Source organism: Mustela nigripes, chromosome 3, assembly GCF_022355385.1.
Source record: "Mustela nigripes isolate SB6536 chromosome 3, MUSNIG.SB6536, whole genome shotgun sequence".
Classification (NCBI taxonomy): Eukaryota; Metazoa; Chordata; class Mammalia; order Carnivora; family Mustelidae; genus Mustela; species Mustela nigripes.
In genome coordinates this window covers 16,507,137-16,530,698 of record NC_081559.1, presented here as the reverse complement: position 1 = coordinate 16,530,698, position 23,562 = coordinate 16,507,137, and the positions used below count along the sequence as shown (strand labels likewise).

General features: G+C 40.2%; 1 protein-coding gene across 3 annotated transcripts in view; it reads right to left on the bottom strand.

Moving 5' to 3' along the window:
* PARD3B (par-3 family cell polarity regulator beta) overlaps window positions 1–23,562 on the bottom strand; it is a 1,033,909-nt gene that overhangs the window by 226,167 nt on the left and 784,180 nt on the right. The window lies entirely within an intron of this gene.

Sequence of the window (23,562 nt, the reverse complement as noted above, 5' to 3'; positions counted from 1 at the left end):
ACTATATTTAAAACATAAGTTTGCTCAATAAGTCCTTTTGAAATATTGTTTAATTATCTGTGAAAAATATTCCATCGGCATTTTTTAGTTATAAAGGGATTTGTATGCAAAGTGTTCTTATGGGTTCAAAAACTGTACAGTTTTAGAAAGTTTCTTAGGGTTGGAAAACTCTTTGGGATCACATTATGCAGTCCTATTCAAAACTTAGAAAGCCAAGAGACCTGCCTAAGGCCACATGGGTACTCAAGACCAAACAGGGACCTGAACTCCTCAGTTCAGTACAAAGTTCTTTCCATCTTCCTATGCGCCCCAATTGTTTGTACATATGTTATGAATTATTTACCCAAAATTCTGAATCCTTAAAAAGGAACTTACTCAATAAAAGTTTAGTGTTTCTATGAGTTCCAATTGCCCAGAAATGCAATTAGCTCTAATGACAAAGTCCAATTTAGTGACTGCTTGGCCAAATACAACATGCCAACCAATGTGAGGACTTGATAACTTTCCCATTATCTTAAGCTCCCTTGTTCACTGACATTCTCACCCTGTCCACAGACAGACTCTTAATATATGCCAGCTGATTTGATCAGATTGCTGAGAAACAATTACTCAATTATTTAGCTCAATTGGTTAGAACACTGTGGTAATGGGGTCAAGGTCATGGGTTGGCTCCCCTGTGTGGGCCAGTTAACTTGGACCTGTTCCATAACCACAGGCTCTACCCCCAATGCAGACGGTCTTACAAATACGTGCCAGTGGTCAAAAGGGCTCTCGCCAAGAATGTGCGGACAGGGTGCCATAAATCCATCACTTTTTCCAGAAAAACAGCTCAATGCCAGTTTTGTTGAACATGTGTGTGTTGCTAGTAACATTTTCACAGGTGAAAGAATATGGTTCCAAATTTTGTAATACCGCAGATTTGCAAGCTTAGCTTTTTAAAAGTGATTTTTAGAAAATAAAAAAAGTGTATAGTTAAATTCAAGCAATCATTTGAGATTTATGGGGAAAGTTTTAAGCATGAACCGGTGATTTCTACCAGCTTTAAAAATGTGGAAAAAAAAATTTAGTAAATTTAGTCTGTGTAAATATCTTGATTTTTAAATATCGGCTCTTTTTTGTTTGTTTGTTTTTGTTTTAAAGTAATAGCCTGTGGCCTAAACATACAGTATCTGTGAGCCAAATGCACTCCTGGGAATTTACCCCAAATTCAGCTTCTGGAATCCCAATTTGCAAACACTGATATATCTAAGTTCCTATCTCTGTCTACCTATCTATCTATCATCTATCTATCTATCTATCTATTTATCTGCCTTTTAATGGGTGTAGCGACCTTAAATAAGTATAATTCACTGAACCATGCCTATGAGCTCAGCCTTCAGCTAATGCTGAAACAGAAGTCAGAACTGACATACCAAAACTGGGATGGATTGCCTTTAAATGGTGCCATTATTTGACTGAAAAGAAAGATTACGATTGATAAGGATTGTTGGTGACCACTTTGTTAAGGATAAGGTCACACCTGGCTTCTACAACTCAGCCCAAGTATATTGTTTTGAATACCAAACACATGAATTATCAGTGTTTGTTTGTTTTTTTTTCAGAATCCTCTGTAATAATTTATAGACCAAGAGAACTAGAAATTTGCATAATGACATAGTTTTAGATATTGTATCTGAAGTCCATAAAACTAAAATAAAATTTTTTTTTTAATGATTTCACACTATGAAGTGATCTTTTCAAATTTAGCCAAACCTTCTCTCCCTTGGGCAGAGGGAAATAGAAAGGGGAAAATATATTACCATTTCTCATCAATGTAGGCCACAAGGATTCAGGAAATGAAGACACATGATATAAATTTAAAAAGTAACAGAAAAACATACTACATATATTTATTAGCACTTGGTGATTTACTAGCTAATTGACAGATGACAAATCTTTATGAATTCCTGCAAACTAATTAAATTATATATCTCACAACAAATCAGATTCCTTATATGCGTATACAAAAAGTCCTATCAGTAGCCTGAAATATTGAATTCATTCAGGAAATAGTTATCAAATACTTATTTTATATCAGGATCTGTGCTAGTTCCTAGAGACACAGGAAGAAAAAGGTTTGATACTTTCTCTGAAGAAATTTATAATCTATCGGTGCTTGGGTGGCTCAGTCAGTTGAGCATCTGACTCTTGATTTCAACTCAGATCATGATCTCAGGGTCCTGAGACTGAGCTCCACATCCTGTTCTGTGCTCAGTGGGGAGTCTGCTTGGGGATTCTCCTCTCTCTGCTCCTCCCTTCACTGGTACTGTCTCTTTCTCTCTCTCAAATCAATCAATCAATCAATCAATCAATCAATCTTGGGGGGAGAAAGAAAGACATTTAGAGTCTAGTGAATGCTTCTTGAGGCTGAATGAAGATCTCTCAGACTGAAAGAGTCAGGATCTGAGGGTTTTCAAGGTAACCATGGCAATCAGTGTCAGAAGAGTTGTGGAGATGATCTTTCTGGTTGATGGTCTTAATTTTGTTTACTTTGTGGTTTTGAAAATCGGACTCAAATGAGGGTCCCCTCTTCCAGGAGATGCACTTAAATGAATATAGAAAATCTCTAGAAGTTAACAGAGTGCCAGAAGACTATCCATGTGTGCTTTTCTATAGATGTAATATACAAATATCTGCTTTAGTGCAGTTAAGATTCTCCCAGGGCCGCACATTAATGCCATGCTTTGTAGTGAAATGCACATGGAGAACAAAAGAGATAATAGATCTAGGAAACTGATATTTTCTGGGTAGGAAATAAGTTGGACTTTTAGAACATATTGTAAGTCTACCACTGGATCAACAGGTGCCAAGCATTAAATGGAAATCTAAAATACGTCAAAGATACATAATCCCGAATCAGATCTACTTTACTAGAGTGCAATCAATTCCCAGTGACTCAGAGGCTTTTTATCTCCTTGTAGATTACCCACAGCCTGTGCTTCCCCTTTTTCTGTGTCTTTCCATTTTTATGGTCACCTGAGGACTCATTAGTGCTTCTACCAGAGGATAAGTAAAGGAAGGGAAAGGATATAAAACTTAAAATGAGTCAATTTTGCCACCTTTAAGTAGTCGGACAAAGAAGAAGTAGCTATTACAAGGCTTGTAGATTATGTGAAGATTTCAATTATCCATACTCTCCCTGTCAATCTTACCAAAAATAATTAAATATTGGCTCTAACCCTCCTCAAAATGTAAAAATGATTGATGATCATAGGAAAGAACCATAGTAAATAAGATAAAGTGAAATAAACTCTGTGCTTAAAAAAATAAAAAGACGAAAAGCATACTTTAAAAGTCACAGTTTAGGGTCTCAAAAAGCATCAATCCAGTGGACAATTCTACAAATGTAAACATTGGGTTTATGGGCAAAGATCACAAATCATGCCATAGGAATAAAGTACAATATCCACATGATAGAATAGCACTCACACAACATTGATGAATATTAAATGCACTTTGCTAAATGGAAGAGCCAGATCCAAAACACTGCTATTGACTGAGATGGAAAACAGACCAGGGATTGCCAGGAGTCGGGGGCAGGGTGATTTTGGGATCATGGAACTGTTCTGTATCATGACTGTAGATCTGTGGCTCTTTGCACTATCAAAAGACCCTGGAACTGTATATAACAAAAAGTAAATTTTATTGTATGTATGTTAACAACAATCAATCCACATGTGGGAGGAACCCCAAATAGGAAGACAACTTTAAGAACAAACCTGATTATATTACAAATAACCAATACCTCACATTAAAAGGCTTGGGGAAGAATTTAAGTAACACTGGAAAGGGTAAAGTCAAAAAGAATTGTACACAAATACTAGACTCTGGTCTCTACGGGGTTATGGGTTAGCAATTTGGAGACATTAGGTATGTATTAGGGTTAGACAAATAAGTAAATATATTGTAAATAATGAAAGCTAGCTTTCTTGCTGAATGAAAAAGAAATTACAAATAAGGAAAGGAGGAAGTCCGCAATGAACACTGTGATATTGGATGGGAACTGGGGGTACTAGTATGAACTCATGCTTTTTTAGTAAGTCTGAAATCTGAGATTCGGAACTCTGTATATGTGTGTGTGTGCATGGGTTAGTACATACACATGTATTTCCAAGTTCTGTCTGCTGAGAAGTTCTAGAAACAATGACACCCAGCAGTGAGCACTCCTAGAACCCAGTTCTTGGCCTCTGAATATGATTCTGAAATAAAAGAAACCGGGTCACCTTGGAGAAGTGTTTGATTCCTTGACTGTGGTAAGGAAAATACGAAATGATCCTGGAGCACCTCACAGTGCCAAAAAGTAAGAAAGTTCTCAAAAAACCAAACCAAAACAAAGAAACAAAACAATGTAAGTCAAATGGGAACAGGGGTTATCCTGAAAAAAGCCCCAAAGCCAAAGTTGGAATAATTTGAGCAATACAACAATGATAGGATTGGATTGTAACTTACCAAAAAAATACATATGCGTGAATCTAAAATGATACAAATAACTGACTAAAAAATTAATGGTCAAGGGAGAAAGGACAGCTCTTTACTAGAGAAGAATTCCAATTAGGGGGTGTGGGAGGGATGAGTGACCTGAAAAGGACCTCTAGAAACCACGGTAGTAACTGCAGTGATAAGAAACGCAGAAGGATACAAAAATCAGTGGGTGAAGTACGACGAGAAGCAGGATATTTGTACAGTCTCAGACATCTCCCACAAGGTATGTATTAATTAAAGAGGGGGGAAAATCCAGCAGGCACCACTTTAATTTAACAATCAAGATTAACTTCACCTGTCATGGGACAGACTGTCATCATGGACTCCCAGAGCAGGGCACAGTCCTTCTGGAGCATTCTGGCCAAATATCTACTCATGATCAATCACCAGACAAACCCAAGTGGAGGGATGTACAAATACCCTTCAAGGGGCCAAGGTCATGAAAGATAAGGAAAGGCTAAGAACTAAGAACTGGCACAGAGGAGGGGACACCATAACTAGGGCAACGTGGGATGCTCGTTGGATCTTGAAACAGAAAAAGGGCATTAATGGGAAAACTGGTGATGTTCAAATAGGTTTGAAGGATTTTTTTTTCTTTTTTCCCAGATTTTATTTAATTATTTGACCGGGGTTGGCAGGGGCGGGGGTGGGGGGGGCTGGGGCAGACATAGGGAGAGGGAGGAGCAGACTCCCTGCTGAGCAGGGAGCCTGACTCGGGGTTCGATCCCAGGACTCTGAGATCATGACCCGAGCTGAAGGCAGACGCTAAACGGACTGAGCTGACCCAGGTACCCCAGGTCTGATGTTTTGTACCAATGCTAATTTCTTACATCAGTTCTTTGGATCATGGTAACCCATGGGGAGTTAAATGAAAGGTCTATGGGAATTACACTTTTTGGGGGGTAACTTTTCTGTTCAGTCTAAAATTATTTCAAAATAAAAAGTTTTAAAACAAGAAGAAGGAAAAGCCATAGGTGAAGGATGAAGATAAACAGTTGAAGAAGGAAACACATAGTTACTTTTCTTCTGCTTTGGTCAAGTCTCTTACTTGAGCTGGAGCTCTTGCTGCTCCCCTACTCCACCGCTAAGGGCAGGCCTCCCCTCTACGGGAGCAGAGAAGTCATCCACGCGTTTCTGAGGCTTCCAGAAACAGGTCCGTGTGTTTAACTGCCTTCCTAACACATACCACCACCCCCCCTTGGCTTTTTTAAAATTGGGAATTCACTGGATTAGAAGGAAAAGCAAGTGAAGCTCAAGCGTAAGCACTGGCATTGACATGGGACCTGGAAGAGCACAGAGACGTGGTGAGGATGAGAAACAGAAACGTGTAAGACGGGAGGGGGTAAGTGGTTAAATAAATGCAGTGAAGCATGCATAGTCGGTACCTCCCGACCTTCCAGAGCTTTGCTATTATTTACTTTGAACACCATCCCTTGAGGAAGTTCTAGTTAGGCTGTCTGTAATTAACAAAGCTACGAAGGATAACTTGATTTTCATTGTTAAGGACTGAGGAAAGGCAAAAGTTAACACCAGATGTCTTTGTGACAAAATTTTAATTTTGAATTTTAGGCGTACCATATGCCACAAGCAGATAAATGTCCATATATAAAATTGTTTCTAAAGTGAAAGGATTCAAATATGAAGGATCAGTTCAATATGTGCTAAATTAAGTCATGTCTGAGGCTACCATTTTTTTTTTTTCTTTGCCAGTGACTACGATTTGACACATGAAGTAGGGCGGGGAATAATATGGAAGGTGTTTGTGAAATTGTACTTTAACACAACAATATAAGATCATCGTTGTTATCTTCTCTTTGTTAATACTCTTGTTAAGATCAGACTCTGTTGGCTTAAAAAAGTAAAAAAAAAAAAAAAAAAATTTAAAAATAGCATTAGACTTCACCGTCCTAGAGTTTGGACACATCTGAAAATCGCCTCTACAAATTGAGCTTGCACATGTACATTTCACCTAATAATGTTTTTCAAATGCTCAGGTTCACCGGAAACCAACAGCATGAAGCCGGGGATCTGTCTGCCTGTCAATACGGTGGTTATAAATTATAATTGTGTATTTGATTGCCGTTAACATTTTTGGTGGTGGCAGGTTTTTGAAGCAAGACCAGAGGCAGTTCAATGAATTTGTAGTGAACCAGCTGAATTATGGAGGCTCTGAGAACGACCATTGCTCATAGACTTCAAACTCACCACAATTTTTCAATCAAAGTCTAGGAGAATCAGTACTTAGCCTCTCAAAGTCCCCTCCATATTTTTCCTCAGATCCTTTTTCATGGCTTCCTTTTCAAGACTTTGAAGGAACCCACTGATAACTCTGAACGAGAGTCCATCAGCAGCTGCCATAGAAGGGTCCATAGATTATGCTCTTATTATTTTTGAAAATCATGTCTCTTTCCGCTGACTTCCAGTCCGCCCGCACTCTCAGGCTACGTGCCTGAAAAGCTGCACCTGGGTGAGCTCCAGGACCGCCCCCCCCCCCCCCCCCCCCCCCCCCACCCCGCCACTGTCCATTTGGCTTTTCTGTTCTGAATGTAAACAGGTCAGCCTCCGGCCTTCTTTGGTAAAACAAGGCAAACTGGAACTTGGATTTGGAACCTTCTTCCTTTTGCCCTTCCATGTTCTTCTCTAAGGGAGGTGGTTCTCTCCTGAGTACCCAGTCCCTTTCATCACACTGCCTGTTGGGGACACTCAGGTCAGTCTTTTATACTGGTTGATGAATGGATTCTACTGCACTGGGAATACATTTCAATGCCTCCTCTCTTCTTGACTTTTGCATTTTAAATCTCCTATAACTGAGAGAGAGCCTGGTAGACCCTTGGGCCCTCAGCAAGGGATTTTAGATGTCTGTGAGCTGGTGTAAGTTGTCTTTTGGAGGAGTGGGGCTGGTAAGGTGGTGATTAAGATAAGGATATATGTTAGCTCTACAATTGAATTACACCATTGTGATGCCTGGCCTTGAGGTCAAACTGATTAGAGAGACCCAAAGCGCTGAGGGCTCTGATGTCATTTGTGAAAGAACAGAGCAAAGAGACCCCCCCTTGGGTCCTGGGATTGGCTGGGGACCAGTCTCTAGGACCCTGAGGGCTTCTGCCAAAACTAGAGGCCTCTTCCCTTTGAGCACAGGAATGAGGGAGAACCCTCCTTCCCCCTCTTTTAGGTTCACCACACCACTGGCTCTCTCTCTTTCTCTCTCTCTCTCTCTCTCTCTCATCTCATGCCATCTCTCACTTCTGGCATCTTCTTCTGCCGATCTCGCTCCTGGAACCGTGGTGATTACAACCCATGGTAGTGTTCCCCAAACCTCTATAATCACGAAGAGCTCATTTCAGAATGATTCCAGGACCCATGCAAACTTTGAATTGGAATTTCAAGAATTAGAATTATGAACCAGAATCTGCATTTCACCAAGAACCCAGGTATAAACACAGTTTCCGCCAGACTGGAAAACACTGACCTACGGACTACCCATTCTTTTTCTCCTAACTCAAAAAAGGCAAATGCTTTTCACTAAAACTGCTCTCCTCCAACCTTCTTATTTTAACTGAAGCTTGGCTTTGCTGTGGCCCTCCCAAACGGAGGCTGCATAAAGCACATAGAAAACTTCCAAAATAACCTAAGTGTGCAATGGATGGTAGCTACTGTTTTCATCCTGAGCGCAGGGGTTGTTCCAGCATTTCCCTGTCACGGGTCCTTCAGGGCTGGCTCTTCCAGACTTACTAAAACACAAAGCCAACGAGGAAACAGACCTCCTAGCCATTCCCCCTGCAGACATCTACAGTCTCCCGGGACTCCCACGGATTCAGACCTGTTTCCCCAGGCCCTCGCCGCACCCACAGGGCTGTAGCCACCCAGGTTCAGCCTCCCGTTCATTTCTTCCTGCCTTGGAAATGCTCAGTGGTGATATCACTCAGTTCTCTTCAGCTCTCGTTTACATTCCCCGTGGCAGGGATTCCAGATTTTAAGCTGCCATCAAACTGTAGGCACATCACTTCCCTCTCGACTGCACGCAGAGCGGGAGCACATCAGCCAGGATTCCCCCTTTAAAGCCCCCTGCCATCGCCCTTTGATTTTTCTACAGCAACCAGCTGACCACCAAAGCTCCCCCTCTCTTCCTCCCCGCCTCCCCTCTAAGGACCTCACTTGCCCGGACTCCCCGGGTTCCGCCCATGTGCCTGCATGCATCCGAGTGGAAGTTACTGACTGGCTCTCATTCTCCCATCCCCGCCGCCCAACCCCTTCAAATCTTGCTTTCTCTGCTCCCTCAGCTCCTACATGTTCTGCTTGTCACCCCATGTGGTGAGGATGAGCCTGGGAATCAGGGTAACACTTGACACTGAAACTGATGTTAAGTCCTGGGAAACAGAGAGGAAGGAAAGAAAAAATTCTGTTTGGTCTTGTAAAGGTATCCCTAATTATATTACGGTATTACTTTGTCAACACTTACTCTTCATGCCTAATTACCAAACAGGACCGTTAAAATGTTGCACATGATTAAATGTATCAAATTTAAATTTTACTTTAATCAAAGTAATAAAAAATGTGTATTTTAATAAGAACTCCAGTTCTACCTAGTTCCAGAAGGCGTGGGAAACACCGACTTATAAACTATCCATTCCTGCTTTTTTTCTAACTCTAAAACTGCAATTTCTTCTCTTCACTAAGAACTTTCCTCCAACTTTTTAACTTTAACTGAAGCTGGGGCTCCGCCTGCCGTCTCTAAGTATCTGTTCGCCTTCCGTCCTCCTCAGCCCCCCAAAGCTGTTTTCTCATCTGTAAGGTGGAGATCATTATAGAAAGTATCTCATGGCATCGTGGACAGAGTTAAATGAGATAGCATCTGGCAAAGTGCCTGGAACAGCGTCCAGCGTGCAGCATGCACAGAGTACCCAGTAAGCATCTGTTATGAATGTCTGACTTTTGTCTCAAAGAACTTCCTTAAACTCCCTCTTGTTAAGGTCACTGATGACTTCTGTGGTACATTTTTGGACTTTATTCTTTGTAAATCTGCTGCAGTTGAGCACTGTTAAGCACCCTATACTCCATGAAGCTCTCTCCTTGCTGACAGGACAAGCTCTCTTGGTGTGTCTATATTTCTGCCTTTTCCTTTGTACTGTCTCGTAGGGCTTCCTGCCCCCGATCTCTTTCCATCTACTACCTAAAAACAAGACCTCTCCACTCGTGTGTCTGGAGGCTCTTCAAATTCAAGTAAAAGCAAAATGTGCTGCCTTTTTCTCCTAAGCCTCTTCCTTTTCCTCCTCTTTTGTAGCTTATCACAGCGTAGAGCCAATCTCCTAAATTACAGACTCAGGAGTTGTCTCTTTCTCAATTCCTTCTGTCTGCCAGTGCCTTCTATCAGGCCTTATCTCCTTCTCTGCAGGCCTTTCCATCAGCCTCCTACCAACCCTTGCCACAGATCTCTCCTGCTCCAGTCCATTCTCCACATGGTCCTCAGCATGGTCATCCCAAGCGTATTTAGAACTGTGTATGTGTATTTAAGCTCTGATGAAAGATCTCTGTGGGATCCCTCCTGTCTCTGAAATCAAGTTCAAACTCTACCCTGTTATGCGAGGCCCTTCTCCACCTCTCCCAAACGCACATTAGTCTTATTTTGTATTACTCTCTTAATAAATGAATGAATGAGTAGATTAATGAATGAGGTAGTCATCTCTAAAGTCACTTGAAGTCAGGAACTATATCAAAATTATCTGTATCATTCATGTTGCATTTAATAGTACTTTTTCCACTGTATTAAAATATTTATAATAAATAAGATTTGTTTGGGGGAACATATAGTCCAGGACAACCAGATAAGGCAAGTATCAGGGGAATACTTGACATTAAAACTGATTTCAAGGACTGGAAAACTAAGAGAGAAAATAAAAATGAAAAACTCTCTTTGGTCATGAAAAGGTATCCTGAATTATATTACCCTATGTCAACATTTACTATTTATTCATAATTAAAATTTTGCTTATAATTGAAGATATCACATGATTTAAATTTTGATTATACATTATTCTATTGATCACCTATTCTCAGTCTTCCTTTAAGATTTATTTATTTTTATTTTAGAGAGAGAGAGAGAGCTCGTGCTAGAGAGCACAAGTGGGAGGCACAGAGGGACAGGAAGGGAGAGAATTTCTTTTTCTTTTTATTTTTCCTTTTTAAGATTTATTTATTTATTTTGACAGACAAAGATCACAAGTAGGCAGAGAGGCAGGCAGAGAGAGAAGGAAGCAGGCTCCCTGCTGAGCAGAGAGCCCGATGCGATGCGTGAGGAAGGGAGAGAATTTCAAGCAAACTCGCCGCTAAGCACAGAGCCTGACATGGGGCTTGATCTCACCACCCTGAGATCACGATCTGAGCTGAAATGGAGAGCTGGCTGCTCAGCGGACGGAGACTCACCTACTCTCTTACCTACTCTCAGTCTTCACTGTACTGTGTACTCATGGTGATCTGCTCAACCTTTGAAGCAGAAGGACCTCTGCTCTTAAAACTTTCTCTTAATTTTCTGGGGTTGGCTCTTTTTATTTTTATACTCTTCATCATCTTTGTACACACCAAGCATTACCATAGTAAAGGACACTAATTAAATTCTGCTGCTTCGACTTGATGGAGTATTAGATAGTCTTTAAAAAAGATGGATGGGAGGGCAGTAACAATATGGAAAAACGGCTATGATATCAGATTAAATATGAAAAACAGAATTATACGCAAAACAAGGCAAAGTGTATGGAACAAAAGGCTGAAGGAAAATATTAAACTTAAGTTGATTGTGTTATAGTTATGGGAGTATGAAAAGGGTCATGTTTTCTTTTTTTTTTTTAAATTTTCCCAAACTTTCTTTAATGTGGTTATATCAATTTTAAATAAAAAAAATAAAAATCCAGACAGTTCTTTATCTTTTGCCACTAAACCTCTATTCTAGCCTCCTGGTTTCTTCACCTCGTGTTCCCCCATCATCAAGACCCTCATGATGTGACATATTTTTGTAACTACCTCGTCCAGCACAGTGGCCACTAGTTGCCTATGGCTACTGAGCTGCATGAAATGTGGCTGGTCCAAACCGAGGTGTGCTATACATGTAAAATACACACCAATTTCAAAGACTGGGTACCTTCTCCCCGAGAGAGAATGTAACGTACTCATTAATGATTTTTATAATAACTACACATTGTTTTAGTTTGCGAGGGCAGCCATAACCGAGTGCCACAGACTGGGTAGCTTAAACAATAGAAATTTATTTTCTCACAGTTCTGGAAGCCAGAAGTCTGAGATCAAGGTGTCAGCAAGGTTGGTTTCCTCTGAGGCCTCTCTCACTGGCTCCTCTGTGTGTCATCACATGGCCTTCCGTCTGTGTGTGACTGTGTTCACATGTCTCCTTCTAAGCACACCAATCATCCTGAATTAAAATCCCCCTGACGGCCTCCTTTAACCTAATTACCTCTTTAAAGAGTCTATCCCCAAATACAGTCACATTGTGAGGTACTAGGAGTTAGGACTTCAGGCAAATTTTGAGCAGGCATAATTCAGCCCATAACATGTGAAAATGATAACATTGGGATACATTTGGTCAAATAAAACATTAGTAAAAGAAGAAAAAAGACCGTCATCAGGGTCATTATTGTATTCTGCTCTCTCATCAGAACATGCTCAGTAAATATTAAGAGAAAGTTTATAGAAGACATTACAAGAACACAGTGCCCTGTCAATAGAGCTCTATAATAAATTTAATAGAATAATTTGAAATGATTAAATATTCCACATTATAGCATGAAGAAATGATAATCTCATTACATGATTCTATATGGTGGGAGCAAAGGAAAGACAACCCAGCTGCCACGTTGATCAAGGACCACCTTCACTGGATAGTCATGGGTTTTTTTGTTTTTTTTTTTTAAAGATTTTATTTATTTATTTGAGAGAGAGAATGAGAGAGAGAGCATGAGAAGGGGGAGGGTCAGAGGGAGAAGCAGACTCCCTGACGAGCAGTGAGCCCGATGCGAGACTCGATCCCAGGGCTCCAGGATCATGATCTGAGCCAAAGGCAGTTGCTTAACCAACTGAGCCACCCAGGTGTCCCCATAGTCACTGTTTTTTAAGAAGATCAGTTATCAGTCCAGACTAATCATCAATGTGCTCTAGGACTAGATACTAACTTTTCCTGTAGCCTAAATGTATCAAGTATAACTGAGGGTGGGGAATGTTGCCATGGAATTAAGATTTCCTCCTTATTCTTTTTTTTAATATACCATTACTTTTTAGTCATAAAACTCCAACAGGAGCTTGAATTGTTTAATTCATCTTGTTGGGTTTTTTTCCTGCCCTTTCCCTTGGAATTATCTGTAATGTTGCACTGAATCTGTTTGAATTCTAATAGTTTCTTGGTTTTGGTGGAAGGCACTAGTAGAAACAGCAAGAGTACATCATAATCCATTTCTGTGGAGAAACGTTCTAATATACATAGAGTTCTTTAAAAAAAAAAAAGATTTACTTATTTATTTATGTAGAGAGTACAAGTGGGGGAGGGGCAGAGAGAGAGGGAGAGAATTTCCAGTGGATTCCCCACTGAGCACAGAGCCTGATGACCTCATGACCCTGAAATCATGACCTGTACTGAAACTAAGAGTCAAATGCTCAACTGACTGAGCCACACAGGTAACCCCCCCCTTTAAAAAAGATTTATCTATATATTAGACATAAAGTTCTAATAGACATATGTTTTCTATAAAATATTCCACAATGTTAGGGGCCATCCTTCTGTTCCACAAGTAACAGGTGTCTGTTGAGTACATCTAGGATTAGAGCCATAGAGAGAACTAGTGTTCTGATTAATCTGAAGTGATGTGAGACTGGGATTTTGTTTTCAATTTCTGATTCCCCTTGGAAAATCAGGTAGAAACATCCTGGATCAGCACCTTGGACTGTATCTTAGAATAAAACTGACCATCTTTCCCTGCAGATCACATAGCAACTGGGTCCTTCTAAAAAAGGATTTCACTTAGAAATAAAAACAAATAAGGGGCGCCTGGGGGGCTCAGTGGGTTAAGCCTCTGCCTTTTGGCTCAGGTCATGGTCTCAGGGTCATGGGATCGAGGTCCGCATGGGGCTCTCTGCTCAGCAGGGAGCCTGCTTCCTCCTCTCTCTCTGCCTGCCTCTCTGCCTACTTGTGATCTCTGTTTGTCAAATAAATAAATAATCTTAAAAAAAAAGTCATGCCTCTAAATTTTAATATTAAAAGTTTAATTTTAAAGCAAAGAAAATCATATTTTTAAAAACTTTTAAAAATTTTATCCAGTGTGGCTAAGAGATAAATTTTAAGAGTCATTCAATAGGCAAGACTGTTTTAAAAAAAAGGGGAAGAAATTTTACATAAATCCAATTCTTTCCTCTTTTATCCCCACATTCCTCATTTTCCAATTCCTTATCTTTTACATTGATTATACTTGAAAATGGGTCTTAAAATTAAGTGAATAAACACTTCTTCAAGGAAAGTAAACAAATTTCCAGTAAGTGCAAGGAAAAACATATTCAAGATCATTAGTCATCAGGGACATGCAAATCAAAACCACAAGGAGATACCACTTCAAACCTTTTAGGATGGTGATAATGCTAGAGAGGTAGTAACAAGAGTTGGCAAGGATGTGGAAACACTGGAACCTTAATACACTGGTGGTAGGAATGTAAAAAGGTACAGTCACTTTGAAAAAGTCTTGTAGAACTTCAAAAAGTTAAGCACAGAGTTACCTTCTACCCCAGCAATTCCACTCCTAAGCATATATCCAAGAAATGGGAATACGGTCATATAAAAATTTGTCCGTGGATATTCATAGCATCATAACTCATAATAGCCCAAAAGTGTAAACACAAATGCCCATCAACTGATGAATGGATAAGCAAAATGTGTTTATCCATATAATGGGATATTATTCAGCATCAAAAAAGCATGAAATATTGATACATGTTATCAGGGATGAACCTTAAAAACATAATGCTATCTATGTAAGAGCAGCTAGTCAATGAAAGGTCATATAGTATATGATTCCATTTATATGAACAGGCAACTATGAAGATGGAGACAGGAAACACATTAATGGTTGTTCAGAACTAGGGAAGATGTTAGGAGTAGATGAATGGGGAGTGACTGCTAAGGGGTACAGGGTTTCTTTTTGGGGTGATAAAATAATCTAAAATTGATGGTGGTGATGGTTGCACAAGTATACTATATACTAAAAACCACTAAATATTACACTTTAATAGGTGAAGTATATGGTCTGTAAATTATATCTTAATAAAACTGTTCCCCCAGAGCTGAATGACCTGGTTACAGTAAGGTTTAAGCTTTTGATAAGATGATTCCTAAGATCCTCAAAGGGAAAAAAAAAAAAAAAAAAAAAAAAAACCAACTCCAAATGCTGGTGTTTGAAATATAGGTTATTTTCTCCGGAGGATAATCTCGGAGTACACAATTCAGACAACTTCCAGCCTCTGATGCTAATTCTCTAATTTTATACCAGCACAGTGACCAATCAATAAACAAAGACATTTAAGTCTTTAGGTCACAATCACAAGTTGCTTTTGGATTCTCCAGGCCATAGCTCAAACCTTGAAAAATCTGTCCACCTAGCATATTTAATAAATTCAACCACCAGGAAAGGAGACCCCATTTATGACAAGTTTCATTGCATGGGGCTATTTCTCTTTTATTATAACAATATGCTAAAATTTAAATGCCAGGTTAAAGGCTGAGCTATTTATAACTTTAATGATTTTTTATAACAACTGAAAGTTAGAAATATTAAAACCACATATTCATTTCTCTCTCAAAACAAGATTACTTATAAAGTGATGAAACAGACTCTTTTATGAAATAATTGTCCTTTATGGGAATCAAAATCACCAGAACACTGATCTATAACTAACAATACCTGTTGATCTTGGTAGGGTAAGGGGCTGATGGAAAAACTAAGCAACCCCACACGGTTGATTGGGAAGGACTTGAGCGATACCCAGAACCCACAGATGATCCTCTAGGAGAGCTTGTGGTTGAAATGCCATGTGTAAGAAATATGGACTCAAGACCACCCACAAACTAAAAGCAACACATGACAAACCATACATGGACACAATTATTTTTAAGCTGGTGGTTGCCATGCCAATGCAAACATTACCTTACCACCCACTACACTATCAACAGATTTTAGTAAGTAGCCAAGATGACAGAAAGCACTTAAAGGGCTATTTTCCTTAAAGCTAAAAGTGCTACCGTTATCCATTGATACTTCAAGAAATTCTTAGGTAATGGCTTGAATTCAGCTTTTAAGATATCCGTTCCCCCTACTCAACCCAAAAAGCACTTCTTAACAGTGGAAGCTTCAGGAAAAAGACAGGACAAGCTGTGTCTCTCTCCTGGCAACTGTCAGGTCCATAAGGTCAGCTCTGAGCAGCAGGAAGAAACTCCTTGCTACTCACCCTACAGCCCTTCTGCTGTCCTGCTGTCTGCAGGTCACCCCCTACTTCCTCAAGGATACTACATGTTACAGGGTGATCCCGCAGTAGTTCAGAATAAATTTTCACCAAATAGCAACACAATGAGACAAATATGTACAACTTTACAAAAGTCATTACATTTGCTTAATTTAACAAATTGTCCTACATTCTGCAATTATATCCTTCCCATTTTATTAATATTTAAATGTTCTTTTCTTTATGAAAAATGGTTATAGTAGTTGGGGACTTCTATTTATTTATGTTCTTACTTGAAGAAATGAGCACTTGGTTGGCCTACGATGACTCCCATTTTTAAAAAGTTGGTCAGCCCGTGAAAAGTTTGGGAGCTTCTCTTCCAGAAAACAACATATGACTTTAATTTCACCACATCATTAAGACAACTAGTGAGCAGGGTGAAAATGACTATGTGTCTTCCGCCTTTTTTCTCCCTACAGACTCTTTCCTTGTTTGTAAGGGTCCCCATGTCACTGTGAAGGTACCTCCTTGGGGTATTGAGGAAAAGATGTTCTTGGGAGTAGTCCAGCGGGGAAGGCTCAGGGGACAAAGTCTCTAGGAGTTCTCATGAGCCAGGAAAAGCTAAGTCTATGGTATGACTTGCTGCTAATGACTAAAGCCCATTTATTGCCTATTTATTTTAAAGGTGTCCAATTTCTATTTTATTCTAAGCTCTTGTATTAGTTAATGTGTTAAATCAACAAAAAAATTATTTTTCATCTGGGCTCTGTCCAAGGTGCTAAGGAGGTAAAAGTTAAGCCTTTAAAGGGCTCAGTGTTCCACAATGAGAAAATTATGCAAACAAAAAATTACATGTTATTGTCTGTAGGAACATTAAGGTGTTATTGAGTAAGCAGAATAAGATTTCACCAGGTGGAGAGGGTGACTTGATGTGGGTCTTAGAAGAAAAGAGCACATTGCTCTTCAACCCCTTTGCCAAGAGATAGCTCCAGAATGAAGAAACATTATTGACAACTGGAGAATAAAGGTGTGGTGAGACAAACAGACAGGATCAGAACATGAAGGAGCTTATAGCCTGTCTAAAGAATTTATATTTCATCCCATATGTGAAGGTGAGCTATGGAAGGATGGTGACATGACCACTGGAATGTGGGAAAAATTGTTTTGGCTGGCAGCTGGCAGCTGGAGCACAGGGGAAAGACGCTGGTGTTGGTAGACTAGTAAGGAGCCTCTAACACTAGTCCAGGTGAGAGAGAATAAGTGTCTGTGTTAGAAGAGCAATGGTGATGAGCATAGACCGGACATCAGGTATATGTAATGGTAAGAAATGGACGGGGGTCAAATACAGACTCACAATTTGTCCGTGATAAACGTCATCACAGGCTATGCATGTTAACAGTAATATATTTTATACAATCCTCTCAGTAGATAGCTGCACACTCTCTAATAGTATCTTTAAACCACTGAATTTCTCTTGCAGCCACAGAAGAGAGGGCGAGTGTTTGAGTAGATAAAGCTATCTCCACACTTGAAATATGCAGCAGAGTCCCATCAAACTTAACAACACAGGAACTTCCATTTTAGAGTGTTTTGCCAGGAAAAAGAACTGAAGTATGGGCTCTGACGCACACTAACTTCTGATTCGTTCCCTGAGTCCAGAGGACCACAAGTGATGGAGTTATGAGAGCTCTTCAACACTGCAGGTTTTCTGTTGTTACTGTTTTCTTGCCCCCCACCCCCAAGCTCCCTGAATTGAGAGTAGGTAGGTAATTTGCATTAGAAGGTAGATACCAATGCCTCTCTGAGGGCAGTCAAAAACCTGACACTCTAATGTTCTTATAACTACTTTAGAATATTAGAGAGGGGCCCCTGGCTGGCTCAGTCTGAAGAGCATGTGATGCTTGATATCAGGGTCATGAGTTTGAGTCCCATGTTGGGTGGAAAAATTACTAAAATAATAATAATAATAATAATCAACTTTAAAAAAAGATTAGAGAGATAATTAAAAGACCACAATGAGGATGTTAGTTTTATATCTGAAGTACTGAAGTATGTGATTGTTGAGTTTTTAGATTTAAAAAAAAAATTTCTGAGCTATAATGACATATATTAGCTTTGGCTGTACAAACAACATAATGATTCCATATTTGCATATACTGTGAAATGGTCACGACAATAAGTCTAGTTAACCTCGGTCACTACACAGGGTCAGAACACTTTTTGTCTTGTGATGAGAACTTTTTAATTTTTTTAAAGATTTTATTTATTTATTTGACAGAGAGAGATCACAAGTAGACAGAGAGACAGGCAGAGAGAGAGAGAGAGAGAGGGAAGCAGGCTCCCTGCTGAGCAAAGAGCCCAATGCAGGACTCTATCCCAGGACCCTGAGATCATGACCTGAGCTGAAGGCAGCGGCTTAATCCACTGAGCCACCCAGGCGCCCTTGTGATGAGAACTTTTAAGATCTACTCTCTTAACAGCCTTCAAATATGCAATACAGTATTATTAACTGTAGTCACCATACTGTATATTACTTCCTCATGACTTATTTATTTTATCACTAAGTTTGTATCCCCTTCACCCATTTCCTCCATCTCCCTCTCCCCACCCCAGCATCCAGCAATCTGTTCTCTCTAACTATGAGCTTAGGTTTGAATTTATTTTATATCACAACTTTTTTAACATGATAATAGGAGACATTCATATAGGCTACAGAAAATCTGAAAGACCAAAAACAAACAAACAAAAAATAGGTTTCAAGTGAAAATACAAAAGCTCGATATCCCACCAGTACTGGTATATTTGTTCCCAGACTTTTATTTCCTTGTGTGAAGACATGTGGAATCGTGCCATGGATATAATTTTGTATGCTACTTTCCCCCATATACAGTATTTCTCCAGGTAATGAAATGTCCTTGAAATTTAAAAATTTTAAATGGCTCCACTGTATTTCATTGTCTGGATATACCATAATGAGCGCGATAAACCTCCTTATGTTAGGTATTTAGGGTGTTTGCAATTTTTTTGTTCCTATAAATAAACACCACAGTGACCATTCTTATTTATTTATAAACCATTTTATAAAACTGAAATAATTTCATTGTGAAAATCTGAGCATTAGAGGAAAAAAAGGAATTAAGAAGGGAAGGAACAACTGCTTTAACTACATTAACCCAAACACTCCAAACAATAAGAAGCACCCCATAAAAAATAAATAGCAGAACAACAAGCTGAAAGAAATGCTGAGGTTACTCAACTTTTAGGCAGGTCTCAGTGCAAACCCACTTAAACTCGTAATTGTGAAGCTGATTATTTGTAGGGTCAAGATAGGTTTTGCCATGCAATGTTTACTGATTGGCCACTTACCAATACACTGAGCTCGCCTTGTTTGTCATGGTGCTAGAAAGAACTTCAGAAGATAATCTAATCCATTGAGAGGTTTTTAGGGCCGTCTTTTGAAAACTATCCCAGACAGATGGGAATCTACATTGTTTTTAAATTTCTCTAGATAAGAAGACTCCATAACCTCTCTTGATAACCCCGGGCCAGAGTTTGGGAACTGTATTGTCAAGAAAGTCTTTCTTTCATCTCACTTAAATCCCCCCTGCTTTAGGTTCAACCTACTCCCTTCCTTTGCCCTCTCCTCATTTAGAGGAGGGTGGAGGCGATCCGATCACCCCTCTTTACAGAGTAACTTACTATGTAAATGCTACTGGTAGAGGATTATTATATTTCTTCTTCGTTTTCTCTTCCCTTGACTATATAAACTTGGTGCCTCCAAGCTTTAGAACTGGAGATCCTCAGTGAATAACTCACAAAACGTTTAACCAGCTTCCCGACACTCTTCAAATGTCGCTAAAGTTTACAAGTTTGACATACTTCTAATCAACCATGAAGATACAAGGCACCACATGTAGATATCAATAAAGGCTTTAGAAACAGAGATCCTCTTTCTAGAAGCTCCTGCGTTCACCAGGAAGGGACTTTGGGAGAGTTCACACTTGGTGGTGGGCAAAGACGCTGGGGGATATTCATAATAAAGGAGAGGGTGGGCTGCGTGGAACCATGGGTCTCATCTTTACAGCCTCCCCGACCAAAATGTGATGGTTCAGCTTCTGCACGCCCTTAGGGGGTCTGTGGTAGCAACTAAAAGCTAGACCCAGTTATTCCTGCTGACACCTTTGCTAGTACAGCGTCAACCAGTTATTAGCAAGGGAAAGCACATGGCTTTGGGGCCACCTCAAATGCCCCCGAGGTGACAAAACTTCAAAGGATGCAGAATCCAGATGGTTGGTGACTAAATGCCGGCTATCCTGGTCGCCTCTTTCCACTGAGATTCAATCACAGTGTAAAAAACAGAAAGAAAGAAAGAAAGAAATCTGAATTTAGCATTGAGAGGAGACAGATTTGAGTGTCATCTGTATGCTGACAGGTAGCACGATAAGATAAAGTAATAACCTGGAAGTTCAGAGAGCTGTGTTCTGGCATTAGCTCTGTCCCTCAGTCATGATGTGACATTTCTATTCCTTTGGGTCCCTGCGCATAAAATGCAGTGAATTGCAGAATCTTTAAAACCCTCCAGAAAAAGACACTTCACAAATATAAGCCGCTGTAATAAGTACTGATGGAACAAAACATTAGGGTGTCATTGAACGTGAGGAGGGAATCGTTCACCTCTGCCCGCTCCAGCACTGCACAACAAAATTAAAAGTTGAGTCAATATTTGACTATCAGCCTACGGGGATTATTTAGGAGTCATTTAAAATTCTAACTCCTTCAACCCCAAACTGTGGCTACCTTTCCTTTCCATCAGTGTATTCATGCTTATGGAATATACGACTAATTTTAATGCTTCCTAAGTGGGATATAGTAAGGAAAGAAAAATAACAATTTAAAAGAATTCCATAGAGTTACAGCCAGATGAAAATAGATGAATGGCTGGATAAACAGACAGACGGACGACAAATAGATAAAAAACAGATGGACAGATAATCTCCTGTTTTGCTTGCTTTGGCCGATTTTGTCACTGACTTCCTTCCAATGAGTATAACCCGTAAGAGCTGACCAAAGTGCTCGTTTTCCTTCTATCCTTTTCCACGGAGACTAGAAAAATCCTCTTTCCAATACGACTGAATTTGCATCCTGTGATTCATGTGTGGCAATACAGCCAAAGTCATTTTTCTTCACCAGAGTTTATTAATTTATTCATCCCAATACTATCTTAACTATATCAGTGTGAATAATAAAAGGGAAATAATAAATGACACAAGCAGCAACACACTGTGCTTGGAACGCCTATCCTTCTATAAAAGATAAAGGACTGTCTTGTCTCTAACACACCTGGGTACAGAGATGAAGTCCCCAAAGAAGATATGTTTAATGAAAGCAAACTATCATTAAGGTAAGTATTTTCCTCCTTAAAACATGATAGTTTTTTGCTTTTCCTGTAGATTGAAAAAAAAAAAAAAAGTCTGTTGGGCAGAGATGGCCCTGATGTGATACTAGAGGGCACGGAGAAGGGACTACATCTGCAAACTGGTTTGATGCTCCATGGCAGAAAAGAACGTCACGACCTGTCAGGCCATGGCTGACTTCCAAAGAGAGGTCTTGAGGTACAGAAGACTTCGCGCTACCAATGGAGTGAGCAACCTCCCATGCTTCTTGAAAAATGATTACATAGGAGTCGGAACTATAATTAAACTAATTGTACACCTTCATCGGTGTAGCCATGGCCACTCGACATTCCTACCTAGACAGTAAGTGTCCTCGTTACCAGAGCCCAGGTTCAGTGTTGAGGGAATTCGCGGCCCCTCTTGAGGCATCCATACACTTCATTGAAGCACACTAAAGCTGACAATAAAAACCACAATCTGCCTTGTAATACGATATTCAAGAGTTGCAAACAGAATGAGTCTTTGCCATTTTGAGAGGGCTAATGCCTTTTTTGCACCTTCCTCCGCACAAATAAAAGATGGAGAGGATTGAAGTCTGGGAGATTACCAGCCCGGTCCGAGCCTGTTTGACAGGCTGGAACCTGAGAACCTGACTTCATCAAAATGTAAAACACAAGCTGTTTGTCACCTATAACAAGAAGGACTCAGATGTAATTTCTAGGCTTTAATAATAGGGGACAAAGAAAACAGTACACTGGGGAATGCCAGGTCTCTCATTTACGTCATGACGAACAAAAAAGAGAAGGAAGAGGGGGAGATCCTGAGAACGGATGGTTCTCTAGGAAGTTCATACAGGAAACCTCTAACTTATGGGACTTCAGAATCTTGTAGCCTGGTCTGAAGATCCGTTTCTTTAGCTCTGAATACCTAGGAGTCTCTTAACTCCTGAAATGAAGGCAATAGACCAACACAGAACTTTCTTCCTCATTCCATTATTCTTGCACGGTGGATTTACCTGTAGAGTTCTAAGAATTCTGTATTTCAGCTCCATTTTAGAACTGACAGATGCATTTAACTCTCAGAAACAGAGCCTGCTCCATGTTCCCCACGTGGGCTAGGAGATGGAAGGAGAAGGGGCTCCCGAAAAGAGGCACATTTTGCTTCTTACCCTTCCGTACGTGTTTTTTCTCCAAGGGTGAATTCTGATTCCTGTGCAAGTGTGCTTCTCTGCTTGCTTCCTTGCAAAGAGAAAAGTGAGGCTTTACTGTGCTAGGCACTGTACTAAAGGCTCGATAGGTTTTACCTCATTTAACTTGACCCTTCCTATCTTACTCTTTTTACTTTGGCAGATCCTGGTACACAAAAGGACCAGTGTTGGAAAAACCGTGTGATTAGTTGGGCAGCCCTCTCCTTGCCAATGCTCACCTGCCTGGGCTTCCTGTCAAGGCAGCCCACTGTGGTGACCCTCGTGGAACCAATTCTTTGTTCTAGAAGTTCTGTCATGCTCTGACTTCTGTTCAATCTTCCCTGGTTCCTAGTCCCTGAGGTCCCAGCTGGGCTAGAGGTAATCTCAGGGCTTAACAAGGCAGGCTGTTAGCTATTGCCGATGGATCTTTGTGTGTACTTGGGCAGTGAACACAGCCCATGTACAGCACCCCGTGTCCTGCTGGAAGGGACAGGGCCCCGTGGGAATCCGAAGTACCACAGCTTTGGCAAGGGTTAGGGAGACTCCTGACTCCCACAGTGTCAGTACCTGGTGGAAGCTGACATCACCCATACACATTTACAAGGAAGGTTCTAGACCTTTCTGAGGTTGTCATGCAGGGCAAGGGAATCCCGGTGTTTCCTGAGAGAAGAGCGCCACCATCAGGAATATGGTGCTGAGGCACATGGAAGGGCAGCAGTCCGAAGAGCGGGCTTGTAATTTCAACACTGTGACGGCAGGCAGGCCATCTACGCCCTCTGCCCTCTGTTCTCCCAATTTCAAAATACAATAATAATCCATTCTGGATTTTCTGTCACATAAACTAGCTAGCGTGAGCTAATGAAGGTGGCTACTTTGACAAGTTAAAAGTATATAAGTGTAAGCTACTGATGTGATTAAAATGACAGACCCTGGTTTTACTTAATAGACTACCTACAAGATTATAAATGTCCAAATACAGAT